At 43.6% G+C, this 10,533-nt stretch overlaps 1 non-coding gene across 1 annotated transcript; it reads left to right on the top strand.

Annotated features, from left to right (window-relative positions):
- Positions 1-5,524: 5,524 nt before the first annotated feature.
- Positions 5,525-5,662, top strand: LOC119938810. Its single transcript, XR_005454514.1, has one exon. It is a non-coding gene; the product is annotated as a small nucleolar RNA SNORA7 (small nucleolar RNA).
- Positions 5,663-10,533: the final 4,871 nt, after the last annotated feature.

Below are 10,533 nucleotides of genomic sequence, written 5' to 3'. Positions count from 1 at the left end.
GCCTGTTCCCTCTTCTTTTCTGGTTTCTATGGTATTTGTTAGGCACTTAGTATGTGCCAGGCACGGCACTGAGTGTTGGGGTAGATACAAGATGATCAGGTTGGACGAAGTCCATGTCCCACGTGGGGCTCACCATCTTAAACCCCATTTTACAGATGACAGAACTGAGGCCCAGAGAAATGAAGCGACTTGCCCAAGGTCATATAACGGACAAGTGGCAGTGCCTGGATTAGAACTCAGGTCTTTCTGACTCCCGGGCCCACGCTTTACCCACTAGGCTGAGCTGCTTCATCCCGACACTAATCATCTGTGCCACTTCGCTGTGGGGGTTCATGGGTTGAGTAACTTGTAGGTCTCCAGGTCACTGGGAGTGGAAGACAATAATAATAATAATAATAATAATAATAATAATAATAATAACAGAAGCAATAATTGTAGTGTTTGCTAAGTGCTTACTACAATACTAAGCGCTTTCTAAATGCTGGGGTCGATACTAGATAATCAGGTCGAACACAACCCAGGCTCTCATGGGGTTCACAGACCAAACTGAAGCTTAGAGATGGTAAATGACTTGCCCAAGGTCACCGAGAAGGCACGTGGCAGACCTGGGATTAGAACCCGGGTGCCTTGACTCCCAGACTGGGGCTCTTTCCTCTAGGAATAACCACTGCTTGTCGGATGCAGTAGAATCTGAGCCACCAGAGCCTCCTTGAGGGAAGATTGCACACTAGTGGGAGAGAGGGAGAGACCAAAAGGCCCAAACCCATTCAGTTTGCTGCCAGTCTCACCAGGCCCACACAGATTCAGGACCCACGGGACAGTTCTGTCCCGAGAAGGGATGTATTTAGTCTTTCTCAGTTCTTCCTCTGCCTCTGCATTTTCTCCTGCTATTGGTTATCTGTGGCTTTGCTAACCACAGAGTGAAGATTAGAAAATTTTGCTGTGGCTGTATGTGGTCACCACAACATTGTGGTGGCAGTAGGTTTCTTTTTTTAAATTTAATTAGGCTAGAATTGAAAAAAATGAACATTAACTCAAGAAGCATTCTCAGTACTTTAACTTGCACTTGATCTCTCTCTCTGTCCATGTCTCAGTTTCTCTCAGTCATTGTTTATCTGTTTTTCACAGTCTTGTCTCCTCGCTGATACATGGAAGTCCTCGAGTGGTCATATCTGGCCTCGGTGGCTGCATCTGAGAAATTTTCAAGAACTATAGCTTCCAAATTTAATCCAAATCGTGCCTTCCTCTGGCAACAGGTGAGAGATTAAGGTAGGAACAGAAGGTTAGTACCCTATCTGCATCAGTGGAGGAAACAGCACGTGGCCTAGTGGAAAGAACACAGGCCTGGGAATCACAGGTGCTGGGTTCTAAAAATAATAATAATACTAATACTAATAATGGCATTTGTTAAGTGCTGGCTATGTGCAAAGTGCTGTTCTAAGCACAGGGGGGGGGGATACAAGGTGATCACGTTGTCCCACGTGGGGCTCACAGTCTTCATCCTCATTTTACAGATGAGGTAACTAGGCTCAGAGAAGTTAAGTGACTTGCCCAAGGTCACACAGCAGACTTGTGGGGGAGCCGGGATTAGAACCCATGACCTCTGACTCTCAAGCCCGGGCTCTTTCCATTGAGCTACGCTGCTTCTCTATGATGGTATTTGTTAAGTGCTTAACTATGTGCCAGGCACTGTACTACACGCTGGGGTGGATACAAGCAGATCAGGTTGGACACAGTTCCTGTCCCATGTGCGCTCACAGTTTTAATCTCCATTTGACAGATGAGGTAACAGGCTCAGAGAAGTGAAGTGACTTGCTCGAGGTCACACAGCAGACAAGTGGCAGAGCTGGGATTAGAACCCATGACCTTCTTACTCCCAGGCCTGTGCTCTATCCACCACACCGTGCATTCTAATCCCAGCTCTGCTGCTACCTTGCTGTTTGACCTTTTGAAAGTCACTTACTTTTTCTGTGCCTCAGTTTCCTCATCTGTAAAATGGGGATTAAATACCTGTTCTGATTTTCCCATAAACTATGTAGGACAGGGGCTGTTTCTGTCCTGATTATCATGTGTTCACCCCAGTGCTCGGTACAGTGCTTGGCATATAGTAAGCACTTAAAAGTATCTCAATTATTATTACTCCGTTTTACTCTATGTCACAAGGAGTCAAATGACTGAATAGGGACAAAAGAAGCATGGAAAGCCTTAGGAGGTCGGTCCATGGATGGAGTTTTGTACTGGAGAAAGTTCCCACTGAAATCTGGCAGCGATGGGATGGTTTGGGAAGCAATGAGTAACTGCCTTAACAAATTACCAGTGAACAGTATTAGAGTGTCTCCTGAGTTCAGAACAACTACAAAGGAGAGGCAGTGTGGCTTAGTGGAAAGAGCATGGGCTTGGGAGTCAGAGGTCATGGGTTCTAATCCCGGTTCCACCACTTGTCAGCTGTGTGACTTTGGGCAAATCACTTAACTTCTCTGTGCTTCAGTTACCTCATCCGTAAAATGGGGATTAAGGCTGTAAACCTCACGTGGGACAACCTGATAACCTTGTACCTCCTCCAGCACTTAGAACATACTCGGCACATAGTAAACGCTTACCAAATACCATCATTTTTACTCTATTTATTTATTTTACTTGTACATATCTATTCTATTTATTTTATTTTGTTAGTATGTTTGGTTTTGTTCTCTGTCTTCCCCTTTTAGACTGTGAGCCCACTGTTGGGTAGGGACTGTCTCTATATGTTGCCAACTGGTATTTCCCAAGCGCTCAGTACAATTTGTACTTCCCAAGCGCTTAGTACAGTGCTCTGCACATAGTAAGTGCTCAATAAATACGATTGATGATGATGATGATCATTATTACAAAAAGTGGTTACAAAAAACAAGTCAGGGCCCTTGCCCTCAAGGAGTTTATAATCTAATCTGGGGAAAGACAAGCCAGTGGAAGGTACTATGGGGCAGGAGCCAATTTGAAGAGTCCTAATTAAAGAATAGGGAGAGAATTCTGTCTCCCTACACTAGGAGAGAAACATACTTGGTTCCTGTCCTCGAATGAGCTTACAGTCTAGGCAAGGGAGGTCATTTACTGTGATATTTGTTAAGCACTTACTGTATTCCAAGCACTGTACCTAAGCGGCTGGGGTAGATACAATATAAGCAAATTGGACCCAGTCCCTGACTCACATGGGGTTCACAATCTGAAAGAGGACAAGTATATTATTTCCATTTTATTTTACTGATGGGGAACTGAGGCCCGGGGAAGTTAAATGACTCTCCCAAAACCAGACAGCAAGTGACAAAGTTGGGATTAGAACCCAGGTCTCCTGTATCAGCCATCAGCCATGGTATGCTGCTATAGTTGTGGAGAAGTCTGTCTCTCCCTCTAGACTGTAAGCTCGTTGTGGTATGGGAATGTGTCTGTTATACTGAACTCCCCCAAGTATTTAACACAGTGCTCTGCACACAGTAAAGGCTCAGTAAATATGATTGACTGATTCTGCAGCTATCCAGGAAGGCCAAAAGAAGGTTGAGAAAGCTAGACAGACAAGGCTTAGGGGAATAGTATTATTGTAGTAAAAGGTTCACTCAAGAGAAGGATAGAACTTTAAGGAAGAAGTTGTGGTTTCATTTATTCTTTTTTTTTTTTTGCAAAATCTCTGAAGGGAGGAACGTTCGGCCCTAATCTAGGTTTCTGAGCATCTCCCTAAGGGAGTCCTGGTTTTATACAAGAAATAGAAGCACCCGATGATGACAGCTGACCAATGAGACTGCTCATATCCTATCTCAAATGTCTGCAGAATACAAAATGTTGCCCTGTGTGACTAGCCATTTCTAATATCTTTTTGATCATTTTGAATTTTAAGGCAGCCTCCTCAAAAGGAGGCTCTGGTGAGATTAATCCCCTCCCTTACTGGCACCATGGCTTGCCATTGAGCAAAAGTTTTTCTCTGCCCTCAGTGGCTGTTGGCAAAATTCAAAACTATGAAATAATCTGAAACTTTCATTTTTTTGTTCACCACAGCTAGAGTTTCGCTGTCTGAATTCACTCAAAGTGAAGGTTTCACTATAACTGGAATTGTTAAACAGGCACTTGAGAATCATAAATCTATCGATCTATCTATATGTTTGGAGCATCTCAAATAATAAACGCTAAGAGATTTGGGCAGGAATGTGTCTGGTTGTTGTTATATTGTATCCTCCCAAGTGCTTAGTACAGTGCTTTGCACACAGTAAGTGCTAAATAAATATGACTGACTGAATGAATGAATCTCTTCATGTTCGGTCTGACTGCTAGCACTGAATGAACTTTGCTCATTTGGTTGTTGATGAGGATTTGCTGGGGAAAGCAAAGAATCCCTGCACTCACAGGTCATTAACTTGATGTCACTGATGTCATCGATACTTCATGCTGCTGCCTGGGTCATTTTTCTACAAAAACATTCCGTCCATGTTTCCCAACTCCTCAAGAACCTCGAGTAGTTGCTCATCCACCTCCACATCAAACAGACACACACACTTTGCTCCTCTAATGCCAACGTACTCACTGAACCTCGATCTCTTCTCTCTCTCCACTGACCTCTTGCCCACATCCTGCCTCTGGTCTGGAACGCCTTCCCTCTTCATAGTTGACAGACAATTACTCTCCCCACCTTCAAAGCCAAACTGAAGGCACAACTCCTTTAGGAGGCCTTCCGTGACTAAGCCCTCATTTCTTCTTCTCCCACTCCTTTCTGCATAGCCCTTTGCACTTGGATTTGCTCCCTTCAGTCACCACCCCCCTCAGCACTTATGTACATATCCGTAATTTATATTAATGCCCGTCTGCCCACTCTAGACTGTAAGCTTGTTGTGACAGGGAATGTATCTACCAACTACTCTCCCAAGCACTTAGAATAATCTGCATACAGTAAAAGCTCAATAAATAGGATTGAATGACTGAGATGAAAGCGCATGTTTCTTTTCTTGGAGTCCAGGGCCACCTGAAAGGAGCACTGTCAAGTCTGAAGTGTCTCAATAGGTGGAAACTCAGCAGACTAAGACCAAAGCTGGCATTTTAGAAACTAGTCAGAAATCTCCCGACTTTGTCTCTGATTCCCTCTGATTAACTATTTATCCCTCTCCCTTTAGCCTCCATCCCATCACCCGCCGACTTGGAAGCAGCGTGGCCCAGGAAAAAGCACAGGCCTGGGAGTTAGGGGACCTGGGTTCTAATCCCGGCTCTGCCACTTGCCTGCTGTGCGATCTTGGGCAAGTCGCTTCACTTCTCTGTGCCTCAGTGTCCTCATTTGCAAAATGGGGTTTAAATACCGATTCTCCCTCTGGCTTACACCGTGACCCCCTGTGGGGCAGAGACTGTCTGATCGGATTATCTTGTATCGACCCCAGTACGTAGTGCTTGGTGCATAGTAAGTGCTTAACAAATACCATGGAATAATTACCTCTGGGGCCAATCTAGGTTTCTGTTATTCCTTCGGCAATCCACCAGCCATGGTGTTTATTGAGGGCCTACTGAGGGTGACCCCCTCTCAGGGTCACACCTGGAGAGTTTCCAGTACTCTACCAGTCTCGGCTACGGGAGGGAGAGTCAAACAGTGGCCTACCCATTCCATTCCTAGCTTAGGCAGTGGCTAGCGAGTGGAAGGCAATCTGCTACAAGTCAAAACTCACCTGTGCTGGGCAGCAGCGGCATGGGAGAGAGTCGAGGGAGGAGACTTGAGTTTATTGCATGGAAGGAGGCAGTGGTAAACCAATTCCATATTTTTACCAAGAAAACTTTATGGTTATATTACCAGAACAATTGCAGATGGGGAGCGGAGCATTCTGAGAGAGATGTGTCTGTGGTGCTCTATGGGTCAGAAACAACTCGACGACACAAGACGACACTGCTTCTTCCTCTCAACCAAAGACTGAGATTTGTTTTTAGGAATAAGCTAGAGAGGCAGAAGTAAGAGGAGCTTGGGGGTCACAAGTGGAGAAGCAGCATGGCTTAGTGGATAGAGCACTGGGGCCTGGGAGTCGGAAGGTCATGAGTTCTAATCCCGGCTCCACCACTTATCTGCGAATGACCTCGGCCAAGTCACTTCACTTCTCTGGGCCTCAGGTCCCTCATTTGTTAAACAGGGATGAAGACTGTGAGCCCCACATGGGACAGGGACTGTATCCAACCCGATTCGCTTGTATCCACCCCAGCACTTAGTACAGTGCCTGGCACATCGTAAGCACTTAACAAATACCATAATAATAATAACAATAATAGTAGTAGTAATAATAATAATAATTATTATTGTTATTATTATGTGCCCTGGCAGAGAGTGAGAGGAGAGATGGAAGGCTCCAAAGTCTTCTTCCTCCAAGTTTTCACTGGGTGTCCTTTTTGCTCCTTCTCAATCCCCATTAATCCCTATCCCAGTCCAATTGGAGGAGAGAGGTCGGGGGAAGAGAGATAGATGCTAAGAATATGGTTTCAACTTGGAATCCCACTTTTTTTGCTTCTTAAAGGGACGGACAAAGGCCAGAGAATCCAAGACACTGCTCCCAGTGGGTACAACGGGATGGTGGGTTAGATTGAACCCTGGCTCAGTTTAGAATCTTGCTGCAGGGATCTGGCTAAGTCACCTCTAAGGCCATTGATTGGTAAGAGAGACATATCATCTCAGCAAGTAAAAATATTGCTTAGAGGGAAATGAGCCAGACAAACATGCAGTCGATATAAACATGTACATATAAACACACTCCCTCTTCCTCTTTGCAAAACCACATCCTTCTCCTCCAAAACAAAAAACCACTTCCTCCAGGAGGTCTTCCCAGATTAGCCCCATTAAACTCTAGTCACCCTGATCACTTCAGTTCTTTCCTAATAGTTTTAGATACAAAACAGTTTAGGCATAGATTTCCATTATCATTTTAGATTTGTGTTTCGGGCCTTTTATGTCTACCTGTAAGTTAGTGCACTGGACAGCTTTGCAAAAACTAGTCTGTCACAGTTTGTCATCTGTACTATTTACTTCTTAATACCAAAATTTCATAAATACCAAGGAAATGATATGTGAATAATTTAGGAAAATGAGTAACGCCAACGAAGAAGCTAAAAAAAGAAAATTATAAAGAGAGTGATAGTTGGGTTACTTCAGCTGCATAATGTAAGTGAATGAAATATGCAAATTCACCAGTAAATATGTGATGTGTGAAATTAGTGTGTGTGTGTGTGTGTGTGTTTTGCTTTACAGAACAATGTGATATTTGGGGATACAGCATCCTTAAAAGCACCACTCTGTCATCAAAGAACTGTATGGATCAACACCATGAATATGTACAAGGATAACAGGGAATATAGGGAATATCACAGGGAATATAGCCCCTCATTTTCCAGTGAACCAAAAATTCTCAAATGCTGATTTCATTAATATAAAGTCTCTTAAGAACACATCCGCTGGCATTAAAGTGACAACTTTACATGCCCTTCTCAATCCTTCATTCATTCAGTGGAATGTATAAAACACTGTACCACACACTTGGGAGCATACATTAAAAGTAAAAGGCATCCTCTTTGCCCTCAAAGTTCACAATCTAATGGGGTAGACAGACAAAAGCAGATGAATTAATGAATGAACAAGGTTGATTAGGAAAAGCTTCCTGGAAAAGGTAGGCCTGAACCTGTGATTTAAGGGCCAGTAGTGATGTGTTATAAGAGAAAGGAAAGGTATACAAGGGACTGATTTTGCAGCTATCATATTTACCTAGCCCAGAACACATAATTGCCCCACACCAATTTTGGAGAAGAAAATAAAAGATGATTTTTTTTGTATCCACACAATGGTAAACTATGATAGCGGCATGCTCTGGAGGAGGGTGAAAAATGACAATGTTGCACGGATGGGATGGGGAAAGGGGAATTAATTCACTAAGACTGGTGCAGGGAGAAGGTGAGAATGTGAAGACCCAGCAGGAAGAGGGATTTATGTAGAGTGCCCTTTGTAGGTAGCACTTGGGGGAATCCAACAGAAGTAGGCAATACAGTCTCAAGCACACTCTTACCTTCCTCTTCCCTTTTCCCTCCTCCTCTATCTTCTTTTTTTCTCTGCCTCTCCTTACTGCTAGACTTAATTCGTTTATGACTGGTGTAATGGCTCCAACCATGATTTAATTTAATAAAAAAACTTGGGGACAATTATCCACGTAAAAATGTTATCTACTTAATCCTAATCAGAACTGGGAAGTATAGTACTTACACCACCCCTTTTCCTCCTGGGTGCTGCAATAGAAAGTGGCTATCTGAAACTAAAGGCATAGATTTCGTGATCTCATTTTTTTTTAATGGTATTTGTCAAGCGCTTATCCTGCGCCAGGCACTGTCCTATGCGCCGGGGCAGATACAAGCAAATCCAGTTGGACACAGTCCATGTCCCACATGGGGATCACAGTCTTAATCCCCATTTTACAGATGAAGTAACAGGCACAGAGAAGTTAAATGACTTGTCCAAGATCACACAGCAGACAAATGGCAGATTTGACTACTGGGTATGTGCTCTATCGATTAGGCCATGCTGCCTCTCTTTTTTCATTTAGCTCTCCTCTTTTTCTCATCCCCTCCCCCTCTTCTTAACTATTCCACAGTTTTCCACTCTCGCTCCTTGTGCCTTTACTATTCCCTATCACATTCCCTGTCCTTTTCACCACATGGAATGCCTTCCCCTCACTCCTCTGCTCCATTTCCCTCCCAACTTCTTGCCCCTGCCCCCCCACCCCCTTTATTCTTGTTCTTACACTTATACCTTTTGCACACCCACCACCCCACCTTTATTCATCCCCACTCCCAGCACTTATATAAATATCTGTCATTTTTTAAATTTATACTAATATCTATCTCGCACTCTAGACAGTAAGCTTGTTGTGGGCAGGGAATGTGTCTGTTGTATTGTTATACTGTAGCCTCCCAAGGGCTTAGTACAGTGCTCTGCACACAGTAAATGCTCAACAAATATGATGGGCTGACTGGTTGCCCTCGCCCTTCCTATTTCCTGTGTCCCTAAGTCACTTCCACTTCCTGTCCCTTTACCCTTTTTTGTCCCATCAGCCTAAACTGGCCATTAGCTTGAGTTTTCATAATAATAATGATGGCATTTATTAAGCACTTACTATGTACAAGGCACTGTTCTAAGGGCTGGATGGGTTCAGGAAGAAGGGGCTCAGTTGTAATTTTGTTTAAATGTCTGTTTCCCCTAGTAGCCTCTAAATTCCTTGTGGGTGGGGATCATGCCTACTTAACTCTGTTGTATTGTACTTCCCAAGTGCTTAACACAGTGCTCTTCACACAATAAGTGCTTAAAAAATACCATTGATTGACTAATGGATTGGGAAACATCTCCTCACTTGGCCTGAGGAGAAGGCCTAGGCTTGGTTCCCTATCAAGAAAGGTTTGAGAAGTAACAGCTCCAGTGTCCTGCCACTTCCTGCTTTTGACTGAACATCTGTTCTTGGCAGAATCAATGCTTTGGCCTTTTTTTTTTTTCCTGAAACTGCTTCAGATCAGATCTCTATCTGCCAGAAGAACACTTCATTTATAAGACATTTTAGATTCCCAGTGAAAATTGCTCTTTTCTTAGTCACCCCAGACACCCATTTCCTCAATTACTGTTTAAGGAGAAATGGACCTAATTCTGCTTCTTATGGCTTTAGGTGATCATGAGAAAATATTGAGTAGAAGCTAGGAAATTTTTTTTTTTTTGGGTAGGGTTGGGGTTGCTATAACACCTTGTTGCAATCACAATGGTTTATTTGGCTAGAGTTCAAGAATGTGTTTTCTTGTGACTGGGAAGAGTGGGGATAAAAGGAAGAGAGGAAGCTATTGGGTGGGTTTTAAGGCCATTTTCTATTGAAGGGCCTCTTTCCTTCTTACTCTGCCCAAGCCTACTCAAAACCAAGGGAAAACAATGTTTTTATTTAGGTTGGCTTTGGCCAAGGCAGCCAAATTCAGCGCCATTAACGTTTGGGGATTTCTAGGGTGAAAGAGGAATATGTGCTGAGGAGAATAGCTTCCACCTCCATTCACGCAACTCATTCTCCTCCTCAATCTCTCACCATAATTGTCACAACCCCCATCAGCTATTACAAACTCATCAGATTAGAGAACTGGACCTCTCTCCCCAGGTCAGGTGAGGTTGTATTTCCCAGCTTTTCATTATTATTATTATTATTACTACTACTACTAATATTTGTTAAGCACCTACTCTATGCCAAACACTGTCCTAAGTCTAAGGTAGGGACAAGATAATCATTCATTCAATCGTATTTACTGAGCACTTACTGTGTGCAGAGCACTGTACTAAGCACTTGGAAAGTATAACAATCCCTGCCCACAATAGGCTCACGGTCTAGAAGAGAGGTCACAATCCCTGTCCTACCTGGGGTTCACAGTCTTTCTTTCTGTAGTCATCAGGAGACATGTGGGACAGGGATTGGGTCCAACCTGATTATCTTGTATCTATCCTAGGGCTCAGAACAGTGCTTGGCACATATCAAGCATTATTAC

This window comes from Tachyglossus aculeatus, chromosome 16 (assembly GCF_015852505.1).
Source record: "Tachyglossus aculeatus isolate mTacAcu1 chromosome 16, mTacAcu1.pri, whole genome shotgun sequence".
Lineage (NCBI taxonomy): Eukaryota > Metazoa > Chordata > Mammalia > Monotremata > Tachyglossidae > Tachyglossus > Tachyglossus aculeatus.
The sequence above is the reverse complement of the archived record's forward strand: the minus strand, read 5'-3'. Positions and strand labels throughout refer to the sequence as shown.